At 40.8% G+C, this 14,353-nt stretch overlaps 1 protein-coding gene across 2 annotated transcripts in view; it reads left to right on the top strand.

Annotated features, from left to right (window-relative positions):
- The first annotated feature begins 623 nt into the window (after positions 1–623).
- The window catches only part of DDR2 (discoidin domain receptor tyrosine kinase 2), a 166,286-nt gene continuing 152,556 nt past the window's right edge, over positions 624–14,353 (top strand). The window contains exon 1 of one of the 2 annotated variants that reach the window (XM_011952963.1): positions 624–874. The gene's annotated coding sequence lies outside the window, so the exon portion shown is untranslated. The remainder of the gene's footprint in view (positions 875–14,353) is intronic. The other variant, XM_011952964.1, reaches the window with a different exon arrangement.

Below are 14,353 nucleotides of genomic sequence, written 5' to 3'. Positions count from 1 at the left end.
AAAATAATTTAGAAAGTCCTTATAAATGCTTGTGTTTTCATTTAGCAGCATGAATCCAGGACAGCAACAGACCCTCAGAGGCAGCAGCCAACTGGGAATTGAGTGGAAAAAAATAGGAATCCTGGATTCTGGCACTTTCCAGTTTTTTTTTTTTTTTTTTTTTTTGGCGAGGGAAGCAGTGGTGGCAAGCGATTAAATCAAGTCTTTCAGGGGAGAGCTCAGCTCTAGGCTTTCATGGTCAAAATACTAAAGGTCAGCTCCGCGTGTGTGTCCCAACTGTCCCAGAAACTTCAACTCGAAGAAACCCCAAACTTTAAGTTGTGCTTATAGCTTCAGCTCAAGTAAGAAAAATGAGGTGTGCGGTAGGTGGCGGGGGGGATCACGGGATGGGGATCAAGTCTTAAATGGAGGGGAAGGAAGAGGAGATGGATATGAGTGGGAATAAGGCAGAAGGGCGCTGTGTCTTTAAGTCTGTCCTATGGTTATACATGTTTTTTCTTCTATGAATGGGTTTTGCTGTAAATTATAGCTTTGCCCATAGTCCCTTGGGTCAAAAGAAATAGCCTCCAAACAGAAAACAGCTCTGATTGGTGACTTTCCTTCTTCCCTCCCCAACCCCCTTCCTAATTGAAACCAAATGTGCAATATATTGGATGCTGGGATCCCTGGCGCTTTCCCAGGAATCCTCAGAATGTGAGGTTTCTCTCAAAGGCATCTTGCATCAGCCTGTGGATGTATGCCTACCACCAGGCTCCTTCACCAGCAAAGTGGAAAAAGAAGCGTTTCACAACAAATTCTTCTTTCTGGGTTGGGGAAACGCAGTGGATTATAGCTCTGTTTTCTTCTTTCCAAAACTGTGCACCCCTGGATGAAAGTAAGTTATGTGGGTCTTTTTTCTTTATTATTTTTTCTTGTTTGAAAATGAAAGCTCTGCATATACTTCTTTTGGTGTTTCAGGAAAAGTTTTAAAAAGGAAACAGAAGGGCGTTTTTCAGTCAGACAAGGAAGGGAACGGAATGAGGCACCACAGACTTGAGAAATCAGATCCCATGTTTTTGGGGGTCTGGATTTATGCTATGAAGGGAAGAATAAAGATCACTAATAACCAAAGAAGGCCGAAGCAAAATAAATGAATCCATAGCAGCTGCAGGATACAATAAACAGCGTTAGCAGAGCTGAAATTGTTGGCAGGCAAGACAGGCCGATTGCAGAGTTAGTTTCAGGATGAAGAAGGCAGAGGAAGAGAGCTAAGTTTTTAGACATTTAGTAGTGGTGTTAGAAGGTCCTGAGTTTTGGAGATAATGTAGACCAAGCACTTTTTGTTTTTCAGGGGAGTTGCTGATTTACTTGTGGAAGGGTAACTTTAGATGAGGGGTGGCTTCCCCCTGAGATTTGGGGTGGCTAGGGGGAGGTTGGGTGCATGGAGGATTTTTCAGTTGTGACGATGAAATACAGCTTCCCAGACTCATCTCCTCACTGGCTCTTGGTGTCTTTTCCTTTGTTATGAAATGACTTGGGGCTGTTTTCATTTGGGACCTCTGAGTCCTGGCCTAGGTTCAAAAGTCCCATCCAAAGGGAAAGAGAACTGTTTCCAGTGGCTGAAACTCTCAGACCAGCCATTTGAGGCAAGAGTTCGTCCTGTTCAAGCCAGTAGGGGATTCAGCACCATTTTGCCGATCGTTGGCTTTCTAAAACCCAGAGTTGAGAGTCCTGAAAAGGGCCTTGGGCCTCTCATCTGACCCCCTCACTCCACAGAAGTAAAAAATGATAGGAAGGGGACCGACCTGTTGGAGTCCCACAGTACATCTGTAGCGGAGCTGAAAATGAAATTGAGATTCTCTCCACTGCTAGTCCGGTGTTCTTTCCACTCCATACCTCTGCTTTCATTTCCTTTTTAAGGCTTATTCTGCCTGAGACAATAGAGGCAGTATGATGAGCAAGTCACCACGAGGACATTAATTATGAGTAATAGAGAGGATGCCAATGGCAGCTCATCAGCTAATGATGTCTATGGTTATATTTGTGTGTGTGTGTAAAATAAAAAGAAGCTAACTTCTTAGTATTTTCTATGCACCAGACTCAAAATAATACATAATTCATGCTCAGAGCTTTTCATACATAATTTGATTGAGTTCTCACAGCTGTGCAAGGCATTATTTCTATCTTACACGTAAGGACATTAATGCTTAGAGAAGTGAAATGAGTTGCTCAAGGAAATGTAGCTAATACATTTGAAACTCATGTATATCCGACTCTAAAATCTATGCTTGGAATCACTATTCAATGATACTCTCCTCATCTCCCTTGCATTTGGTTACTTTTGAGGTCAAATTCCATATTTCACCGGGTGCTCAGGAGGTGAAGGTGTCAAGCTACGGAGCAGTATGGATTCTCTCTCGGAGGCCACTCCTGCACTTGGCTGAACATTTATCGGGATATCAGATGTGAGTTGATTTCTGGGTCTTTGGCATATACTTACCTTCGTTACGCAAAGAGTCTGGGACTTAGAGTCAGAAGATTCAGGATAAGTTCTGGCTGTCCTTGTTACTACTTAGCAAAGTTGCTTTGCCTTTCCGCACCTTGACTTCTATATTTATTATATGGGAACAATGGCAGTACCTTTCAGTGTTATTGCTTTAAGAGGTATTGGATGTGTATGCATGCTGAAGGCTATCAAGGGCTTACCGGTATCAGCTCTTGTGATTAGGATCAGTAAACACCAGAACATCTTGTGAGGCAGACCCTGTGGTGCTGGGTCTGGCAGTCGGTGCTGACGCTGGTGGGAGGGCAGATGGATTTGGATGTGTGTGAAACTCTGAAATAGGTGGCCTCAGCCTTAGTGCCCATCTCCTTTGAATGGAAGCAGGCCTTCCTCCCTCCCAGGGGAATACTCCTGAGGGCTCTGTCTTAACTTCTCTTCTGCTGGCCTGGTTTGCTGTGATTCCTCACCCAAAGCAGCACAGGCTGAAGGACACTGTGCTTGGTGAAGCATCCCCTGTCTCTGAAAAGGAAGGGTTTAGTCAGAACCAGTCTCCTGATTGCTCCTCATACGAGACTCACATTTGAGGAGCTTCGTATCTAGCTGAGGGCAGATCCTTGACCCAGGACCTTCTTGTCACTGGCAGGCACATCTCCCTTCATCTTTTCTCTGGCATTCCCTATTCTGTGCCTGCAGTCAGAAGGGAGGCTACTGCTCCTGGGGTGGGGGTGGAGAGCCAGCCTGCAGTGGGGAGGCCCCAGCCTCCGTTTCAGGGTAAGATCCATTTGCTTTAGAAACCTTAAATGTAAGGGAAGTGGGGAAGGTGTTTCCAGAATGCCTTTCACTTAGATTCCTCAACACTCTCCATGTCCAAACACAGAACCTTATCACCTGCTTATTCTCCCCTAGCCACTCTGTGAACTCCCTCTTTTCTTCCCTTCCTGTATAATCGCTCCCCAGTCTTGAAGTCATATGAATTCTCGATCACACACAGTGAATTTACTTCAAACCTTTCCATGTATTTTCATTTTTAATAGACACATGAAAAAATTAGAGTGGCCACCCTCCATACATTCGTGTCACACCATTTTCAATTCGCATGAGCTCTCAGATATCCTTCCTAAGCTCCTTTAAAAGATCTGCTTTCAGGCACTTCACATCACCCTCACCTCAAACACACAATCCAAACACACGTCTCGCAGGCATCCAGAAAGCAAACACACGTCTAAAAGCGGACCTCCACAGACATGCTAACATTCTTGTGCCAGCTCACATAAATGGTGACCTGTCCGCAACACAGACACACTGGACTCTTTATCTCTTGCCCCGTTTGAAGCTGCGCAACATATGAATTGATCAACTCTGTCCCAACAATGACTACTCAGTCCAGAAATGTGTCCAGCATCCCCAGGCATCCCAGAGCTTCTCTGAATGCAGCAACCATCCATAGTGAGGACTGCTCACCAGGAAATTAGAAACCTTAAAAGATTTTCAGACCAATCAAATCAGAATATCTGAGGTTGGAGATTGGGAATCAGTACTTTGAACTGCTCCCCAGGTGATTCTGATGTGAAACAGAGTTAAGTACTTCTGAAGATAAATCTCTAACTGTGTTGTCTTTGGCAATTCAATTTTATTCCATTTGATTTAATTCTATTCGTCAAAGATTTATTAACACTGTGCTAATAACATAGTTTAGTAAAGGAGCTGAGATGTCCAGATACCTGTCAAGGATGTTTATTGGAGCATCAATCACCTAGTGGCTAAAGTGATGGTGTCTGTAAACTTTTTCTCTTTTAATTATATTTGTATACATTTAAATATGTTATTATTAATCTGCATTATTCACATATGATTTGGCTAAAAATAATTCTCTTATTTTCTAATTGTTTTGCATAGAAATACTTGATGTTTCCTAATGCTATAAACCCCAGCATTTGGCAAATTATGTACTTATTACCAGCTGGAATCTTACTTTGGCTTTGAAATGCTGAACAAGGTTAGTTTTGAGCCAGCCCAAGAGTCGCTAAGGCCTAGAAGGGCAATGCAAAGGTAGAGGAGTTCTAAACATGGGTTCGGACTTACTACAGAGCTCCTGAGTTTAGCTGGGCTTCTCTTGGAAATTGGATATTGTCTGTAATGGATCCACTCATTAACTCATCTGTGACTTGTATTTTGTGCCTAAAGGAACCCCACAAAAATCTGTGAGGGGCCCTTTGGATCTATAGCTCCGAGGTTAGTGCTGGCTGGTGCTCTGTAGTATGAGAAAGAGGGAGAGGGCATGTGATAAATAGAACTTCAGATGCGTCATGTAGTGAAAAGAACAGGTAGTGCGGCTCTGGTCCCACCCCCACCATTTTCTAGGGTTTCGATCTCAGAGGAGTTTTTTTAACTTCACTGGTCCTCAATTTCCTCATGAATTTTATCCTCTTCATTTGAGTTTAGATAAGGTAATGTATAGGAAACTGGAAAGCACTGTACCTGTGAGGATAGTAGGTGTGGATGCCCTTTGGGACATATTTCACAGGTAGCTAAACCCGCAAAGTTTGCTGTAATGCAAGATAATCCTTAGGGCCTTAATGGCTTAGGTTACCAAAATAAATTGAGATGGGAGATGGATTAAAAATGAGGGCAAATAATCTAGCATTTTTGCATTTTTTCCCTTTAAAATTTGAATGCTCTTATGAATCCAATAAACATGAAACAATACAAATCTCAGTGAACTCTCATGTCTAAGATAGTTTTCACTGATTTTATTTTTCTCTTAAATAGTGGTGATTTAAAAAAAATCACAGGTATATTTTTTATCTATTAAAAATGTCATAGCATCCTGGTAACCTCTGTCATAATTTTGTTTTTGCTGTATTGATTTATTTACTCCTCAGTAAATACTTATTGCATGCCTATTCTCTGTTGGACACTGTTCTATATTTTGTGATGAACAAACCCCACGAAGTTATGAGCATTTATAAGCATTCATTGCTTTAGGTTCTAGGGAGTATAATGTGAATTTGGCTGTACAAAACTTGATTTAGAAAATTGGTATCCACACTGGATTAATAAAATTTAGCTTTTAAAGTTTGCTGAACTATAATTTAAAAATAATACAGAAATAGTTATTAGATGGTGATTGTCAGTGGAGCCAGGTGTTATGCCATAAATAGGACTGCAAATTTTATATTTTTTATAATTTTTAAAAAGTATAGAGCAACTTTAGCTTTATAGAAAAACTGAGAACAAAATGCAGAGTTCTCATGAATTCCTTCTACCCTTTGCACAATTTCCCTACTACTACAACCTTGTATTAGTATTATGTTTTATTTGCTATTAATTACTCAATATGTATTTATTAAACATAACAAAATAATAAATAAATTTATTATTTATGCCCTATTTGTTATTATGAAAATAATAAGTCATATTGCTGCCTCTCAAGCTGTTTATAATGTTATGTAGCTATAGTTTGAGGTTTCTCATTTATTAGAAAAAAATTTTTCTGTGCACTTAGTGCATGCCTTATTCAGTGCTAGGGCGTAACACAATATCTGGACATAGTAGACATTTAATAAAACATCTACTGAATATATAAACAAGTGAAATGAAGGATCCAGAAGTAAAAGACATAATTCTTGTCCTTAGGAACTTAGAAACAACAGACACATACAGCAGTGACTAAATTTCAGAAACACATAAAATATGATTAAATCTCTGATAAAGGAGACACTGGTATAGGCAAATGAGGCATAAAGCCATTACCAAGAGTCCCATCCTCTTTTTCCTTGTTTTTGGGACTGTACTTTTTTTTTCTTTTTTGAGATGGAGTCTCGCTCTGTCGCCCAGGCTGGAGTGCAATGGTGCGATCTTGGCTCACCACAACCTCTGCCTCCTGGGTTCAAGTGATTCTCCTGCCTCAGCCTCCCGAGTAGCTGGGATTACAGGCGCCTGCCACCATGCCTAGCAAATGTTTGTATTTTTAGTCGAGACTGGGTTTCACCATGTTGGCCAGGCTGGTCTTGAACTCCTGACCTCAGGTGATCCACCTGCCTCAGCCTCCCAAAGTGTTGGGATTACAGGCAGGAGCCACTGCGCTCAGCCTGGGACTGTACTTCTTATCACCATTGTCTTTGTTGCCATGGTCTTCATTATTATCATAATTATGGCTATCGTTCTATGTCTAAATCCAAGCATTAAAGAATAAACTCCCATATCCCCATGGTAAGGTTAGAGAAGTGGGTGCAAGTGCATCTGTGTGTGTTTTTGGCAATTTTAAAGTACAGTCACACCAATATATGCCACTTCCATTTCTTGCTGGAAGTAAAATGAGTGACTACTTGGGCTTTGTAAAAGAAAATCGCACTTCAGAAGTCCTTGTGGGAGCCATACCAAAATGTCTTGCAGTACTGTAACTTCTCAGAGGCATGTAAAAGTTAGAGGATTGGTGAAGTTTTCAAAGGCTACTGGCACTTGTCCTTCAGGATGAACCCTCTTGAGATGCAGGGGAACAAATCAACCTCAATAAGAGAGTAGAGGGAGCTAAATTCACTCAAGAATAGCAATCTGTTCCTCAGACAGATGCAGTTGTAATTTTAGAATGTGTACATAACAGAGAGTTTAAAATGGACATAATAATGCTAAAATAGTATCAATGAAAATTAAAAATAAGTTATAATCCCAACCAAAATTCTAGCAAGTTATTTTGTGGATATCAACAAACTGATTCTTTTTTTTTTTTTTTCTTTTTCTATTTTTGAGATGGAGTCTTGCTCTGTCACCCAGAGTGGAGTGCAGTGGCACAATCTCTGCTCACTGCAACCTCCACCTCCTGGGTTCAAGTGATTATCCTGTCTCAGCCTCTTGAGTCGCTGGGATTACAGACGTGCACTACCATGACTGGCCTCAACAAACTGATCCTAAAATTTATATAGAGAGGTTAGAAGATCAGATTAGCCACTGCAATACTAAATGAGAACAAAGTCAAAGGACTGATAGTACTTGACTTCAAGACTTACTGTAAAGCTCTGGTAATCAATGCTGATTTGCTTTAATGCGACCACCAGAGCAAATGCCAGAGAAAAGGCAAATAGGCAAGGTAAAAAGAAAGTTTATTAGCTAGCCAATGTGAAGAAGGAAAGGGGGGAGGTTCACCGGTCTCTGGTGGCGGAGGCCGAGGAAGTCGCTCCCGGCGTTCCAGGGCGCAGTTCCTACGTCCCGCCTATGAGGAGGGGCCGAGGAAGTTCGCACTGTGCACCTGCTGGGAGCGGCTTTTATGTCTTGGGCCTCAGGGTGGGAGGGCAGTGGGCAGGACATAGGCGGGTAGGGGGCCAGGCGGTAGGCTCTGCCAAGTAGGTTTCGGTTTCCCTGGTCAGACGTCAGGTGGCTCCTGCGCAGTCGGCCTATGTCGCCTCCCAGGCGCGGGAAAGTTGGTGATGAAGAACCCGGAAATGCGCCATCTTCCTCCCTTTGTTCTTTTGTTCCCCTCCTCCCTCCGTCCAGACAAATACATCGTGGTGTTCGTGAAAAAATAAACAAATAGATCAACAAAACAGAATAGAGAGCCCAAATAGACCCATATAATGTAGCCAACTGTTCTTTGACAAAGAAGCAGAGGCAATCTGATGGAGAAAAGGTAGTATTTTCAGCAAATGGTGCTGAAACAACTGGACATCCACATGCAAAAATAATGAATCTTAGGTACAAACCTTACATCCTTCACAAAAGCAACTCAAAGTGGATCATAGACCAAAATGTAAATGCAAAACAATGAAACTCACAGAAAATAACATAGGAAAAAATCTCAGTAATCTTGGGTATTGTGATGACTTTTAGATACAGCACCAAAGGCACTATCTGTGAAAGAAATCACTGATTAGCTGGACTTCATTAAAACTGTAAACTTCGGCTTTATGAAAGACAATGTCAAGAGAATGACAATACAAACCATCAGTTGAGAGAAAATGCAGATGGTCCTGATTTAAAATGGTTCAACTTATGATTTTTCAACTTTATGACAGTGCAAAAACGATACTCATTCAGTAGAAACAGTACTCCGAATTTTGAATTTCACTGGACAAAACTATGGAAACAGTAAAAACTATTCAAGGTTGCTAGGGATTAGGAGTGAGGGAGGGATAAATGGAACAGAGAGGATTTTTAGTGTAGTGAAACTGTTCCGTGGTTACTACAGTGGGGGATGTATGTCATTATACCTTTGTCAAAACCCATAGAATGTATAAAATGTACAACACTGAGAGTGAACCCTAATGCAAACAATGTACTTTGGGTAAAAATGATTTTTTTTTTTTTTTATTTGAGATGGAGTCTTGCTCTGTCACCCAGGCTGGAGTGCAGTGGCATGATCTCGGCTTACTGCAACCTCTGCCTCCTGGGTTCAAGCGATTCTCCTGCCTCAGCCTCCTGAGTAGCTGGGACTACAGGTGCGTGCCATCATGCCCAGCTAATTTTTGTATTTTTAGTAGAGATGGGGTTTCACCATGTTGGTCAGGCTGATTTCGAACTCCTGATCTCGTGATCTGCCCCTCTCGGCCTCCCAAAGTGCTGGGATTACAAGTGTGAGCCACTGCGCCTGGCCGAAAATGATGTGTTGACATCACACACGATTAGGTTTATTGATAGGCTTATTGATTGTAATAAATGTGCCAATGTCGTGAGGGATGTCAATAGTGAGGGAGGTTTTATAGCAGAGGACAAGGGTGTATATGGGAACAATCTGTACTTTCTACTTAATTTTGCTGGGAACCTAGAACTGCTGTAAAAGAATTAGAGTTTAATTTAAAAAATCTGCCCAGTCTCCAAATTCTAGCACTTTGATTCCATCTTGGCTACTTCTTTCTTATTTGAAGGCAGTCATATAGTTATAATCATGAGCATCTGTATTTTAAAATGATTGATTTTGTTTTTCAGATAAGTACCCTAAACTTAAATGATATTATTTTATTTATTAAAGCTACCTGAGGCAGAAATGTTTCAAATTCTTGAGAAAGACTAATTCAATAGGTTAATAGCAGATATATAGGTATTTTTGTGTCATACCCTTCAAATTATAATAACTATCACTTAAAGAATAGTCATTTGTTTTGTTTGTTTGTTTGTTTTTACAGACAGTATCTCACTCTGTTGCCCAGGCTGGAGTGCAGGGTGCAATCATGGCTCACTACAGCCTGTACCTCCTGGGCTCAAGTGATCCTTCCACCTCAGCCCCTCAACTAACTGGGACTATATGTGCGCACTACCACAGCTGCCTAACTGTTTTGTGTTTTTGTAGAGATGTGATTTCACTGTGTTGCTCAGGCTGGTCTCAAACTCCTGGGCTCAAGCGATCCTCCCACCTTTGCTTCTCAAAATGCTAGGATTACAAACATGAGCCACTGGACCCACCCTCATTGTGTTGTTTTAACTACAACTTGGTATGGTAGAAAGAGTGATGGGCCAAGGGTTAATAGGGTGAGATTCTAATTTTAACTTTGCCACCTATGAGGAGTGGGACTTTGTGCAACAATGTTTTAAATCTTTCGGTGTTTAAATTTTTCTCATCTGTAAAGGACAATATACAATTTCTACATTTTCTGGTTCAATTATGCTAATCGCTGTCCTGTCAGCACCCACACCCCCATATTCACTTTCACAGATAAGACTTGAGTCACTATGATCTTCACCCTAGTTGTCATCCTGTCCCCATACTCTCTGAATATGCTCCTCTCTCCTCTCATTTTAGCCAAATACCACTCTTCTTGAAGGCCAGCTTAAGTTTCAGATCCTCCATCCATCCCAGATCTTACTTCTTGGAATCCCTCGTTCTTTTGGTCAGTATCACTTAGTTTAGCAAAGACTATGTCTTAGGTGATTGCTCTAACTCACCTTATAGCATTAACCCGTAAGTGATTACTTACCAAACTCTCACTGTATATTAGATTAAGGACTTATTTTATATGCCTGGCACAGTGCTTATTTGTTGTTGGAAAAAATTTTAGAGGGCAGTAATTGAAATGTCATACACTGTAGTGTTTGACGATGGAAAAGAGCTCAATAAGTTTCTATTAATTGGTTATGCCGTTAAGATCAGCATCTAAAGAGAGCTAGGTCATGGAAAAAAAATGGCTTAAGTACTGGACTTGCTATCAGAAGTACTGGACTTAAATCTTGATTCTTATGATTTGTGAACATTGTAGAAATATACTAATGTCTTGTGAGTACAGATAAGGAGGAACAGATAAGCTCATGTGAAAACTCAGTTTGTATTGGGCCTATATTATATACAGGGCTATTTTATTTTATTTTTTTGTTTTATTTATATTTATTTATTTATTTCTGAGACAGAGTCTCACCTTGTCTCCCAGGCTAGAGTACAGTGGCGTGATCTCGGCTCACTGCAACCTCTGCCGCCTAGGTTGAAGCCATTCTCCATCCTCCTGCCTCAGCCTCCCGAGTAGCTGGGATTGCAAGCATGGGCCACCAAGCCCAGCTAATTTTCTATTTTTTTTAGTAGATACGGGGTTTCTCCATGTTGATTAGGCTGGTCTTGAACTCCCAACCTCAGGTGATCTGCCTGCCTTGGCCTCCCAAAGTGTTGGGATTACAGGTGTGAGCTACCACGCCCAGCCTGTTTTATTTTATTTTAACAACTAATAGAAGGTGGTTATTCCAGGAGGGTTTCAGAATACTACCCCAGATTTGGTTTCTCCTGGTTTGACTACAGGCAGTGCTGGTGTCTTTCTCTTGATCATACTCCTTTCCTCTTGGGTGTGTTCAGTCCTCTGATAATAGAAGTGCTTGCCTTTAACCTTTCCCTCTCTCACTGAGTGTTCTCTCTTTTCTAAAATACCTTTCATTTGTTAAAGCTTTTAAAAAATCCTTATTTGAACATTCAGTGTTATGTAAAAAACAAATTAACTGCTACTTAATACCATGTTTGGGGGTGAAAAATTTTCTAAGCCTTTTGCTCAGCCATTTATTACCAAAGGGGTATCAAGCTTGGATATCAATCTAGGATGTAAATTCTAGACCTATACAATTCCTTCAAGGGCGTCTGAAAAGTTACTTTCTAATCCTTTTGCTGTATTTTGGTGGCAAGCTTTGTTTTCACAGTTTAAAGAGGATTGATAGTCTTCCTATTGTCTCTCCTTCACAACTTTCTGAAGTTCGCTTGCCTGTTTCACGTTCATGACTTAAGGTACCAGATTCTTCTGCCCCTTTCATAGATCCACCAGCGCCCCCCATGCTCCAGAAAAATGGAGCTACACTGTGCCTTTCCCTGAGCTGTAGAAAGTTCCACCTCTAGGTTCCCAGGTGCTTCTCATCATCATTTTTCAATTGATTGAGTTGCCAACGTCTACAAAATATATTCTAACAAAGATGCTCAGAATGTCTGATGTTGACCTACCTACATAGGTAAACTTTAATGACTCTGCATTTCCCTTTCACTGCTGGCCTCATGCCTTTTGCAGAAGTAATATAGGAAAGAAGAAAAGCATTTAAATAGGGCAGAAGATCTAATTTTCTTTTTCTTTCTGGAGATGTTGTCTCTCTCTGTCACCCAGGCTGGAGTGCAGAGGCTCGGTCTTGACTCACTGTAACCTCCGCTTCCTGGGCTCAGGTGATTCTCCTGCCTCAGCCTTCCGAGTAGCTGGGATTACAGGCACCCACCACCATGCCCAGCTAATTTTTGTATTTTCAATAGAAACGAGGCTTTGCTGTGTTGGCTAGTCTGGTCTCGAACTCCTGACCTCAGGTGATCCACCTGCCTTGGCCTCCCAAAGTGCTGGGATTACAGGTGTGAGCCACGGCACCTGGCCAGGATATCTAATTTTCTAACTTACAACGTACTTGAATATTGAAAGGAATTTCATACTTTTAGAACTAAGCCCTCATTTAGTTTGGGTAGGATTAGGGCAAGGAGAAGTCTGGGAAGGAGTTCTTGGGTAGTTAAACTGGAAAAAGAGAGTCTGGCACATTCAGAATGGTTCCATATTTGTTACCCGCAGACTGTACATAAGAAATGAGACCTGGCTTTTAAGAGATATGATGCCTGTGGAAACCTGGGATACACTTGCGACTGGCTTTACCCAAAAGTGTTTAGGACTCTAGTAGGGACACCTCCAGTTCCTTTTGGAAATAAGCTAATATTTGGTTTCCAAAAATGTATTGAAGTAGTCTTCATGAGAAAAATAGAAAATAGAAATGTTATTGAATGTTCTTGCACCTAATGCTACTTTTTAGCATTTTTAAAAATAGCGAAGTACATGTTGGGGTGGGAGTGGAGAAGAGACTATAATATTTTTGTATCTGAAGCCTCTGTAAGGTCTTAATCCAGCCCTCCATAGGAACATAAGCAATAATTGTCATCCACAACTTGTTCCTAAATTTACTCACAGTTTCTCAGAGCTATTGAGAGAAGTACTATGATGCTAATTTAAAAATATTTTCAAATCCATCTGTATGATGATGAAGTTATTATAGTTACAAATGCATGATTCAGCAATAGGCATTAGGAAAACATATCCGCCAGACAGCCTGATGATCATGGTGTATGACACTTTCTTCTGAATACATGCAGGTTAGATGAAAGTGTTGACAAAGGATTGAGATATCTAGATCCACATCAAGTACTTTTTTTTTTTTCTTTTTTTTAGACAGAGTCTTGCTCTGTCACCCAGGCTGGAGTGCAATGGCACACTTGGCTCACTGCAACCTCTACCTCCCAGGTTCAAGTGATTCTCCTGCCTCAGCCTCCTGAATAGCTGGGATTTCAGGCATGTACCACCACGCCTGGCTATTTTTGTATTTTTAGTAGAGAGGGGGTTTCACTATGTTGGCCAGGCTGGTCTCAAACTCCTGACCTCAGGTAATCCGCCCGCCTTGGCCTCCAAAAGTGTTGGGATTGCAGGTGTGAGACACGGTGCCTTGCCATTGTTTACTTTTATAAGCAGTCTCACGACTGGACGGCCAAAGGAAATGAAATCAGTATGTCAAAGAGATACGTGCACTCCCAGATTTATTGCAGCATTATTCACAATAGTTGAGATATGGAATCAACTTAAGTGTCTATCAATGGATGAATGGATAAAGAAAGTGCAGTGCATACACACAATGCAATACTATTCAGCTTTAAAAAAGAAGGAAATCCTGTCATTTGTGACAACATGAATGAACTTGGAGGACATTATGTTAAGTGAAATAAGCCAGCATAGAAAGACAAATACCACATAATATCATCTGTATGTGGGGTGTAAGGGAGTAGAACTCATAGAAACTGAGAGGAAAATGGTGGTTCCTGGAGGCTGGGTGAGGTAGGGTGGGAAGATTAGAGAGATGTTAGTCATAGGATGCAAAATTTCAGTTAGACCGTAGGAACCAATTTAAGACATTTATTGTACATCATGGTGACTACAGTTAATAACAATAAACTGTATCCTTGAAAATTTCGGAGAGAGTAAAGTGTTCTCATTACAACAGAATAAGTATGTGAGATAATGCGTATGTTAAATAGTGTGATTTAGCCATTTCACAATGTAGACATATATCAAAGCATCATGTTGAGTGCTGTAAATATATACAGCTTTTACTTGTCAATTTAAAAATATTTTTTAAAATTATAAAAAAGAAATGTACAGTCTAGGCCTCACACCAGGCCTACTCAATCAGTATCTGTATGTAAATATTAGAATTTAAAAAGTAAAATGAGATAAAAAACAAAACTAAAAAAGAAAAGGAATTCAATTTCCACCTGCACCATTAACCACACTTCCTTTTTTTTTTTTTTTTTTTTTTTTTGAGACGGAGTTTCACTCTTGTTACCCAGATTGGAGTGCAATGGCACGATCTCTGCTCACTGCAACCTCCACCTCCTGGGTTCAAGTG

The sequence above is a fragment of the Colobus angolensis genome, unplaced genomic scaffold, assembly GCF_000951035.1.
Source record: "Colobus angolensis palliatus isolate OR3802 unplaced genomic scaffold, Cang.pa_1.0 Scaffold354, whole genome shotgun sequence".
Classification (NCBI taxonomy): domain Eukaryota; kingdom Metazoa; phylum Chordata; class Mammalia; order Primates; family Cercopithecidae; genus Colobus; species Colobus angolensis.
Note: the sequence above shows the minus strand (reverse complement) of the source record. Positions and strands in the feature narration are given on the sequence as shown.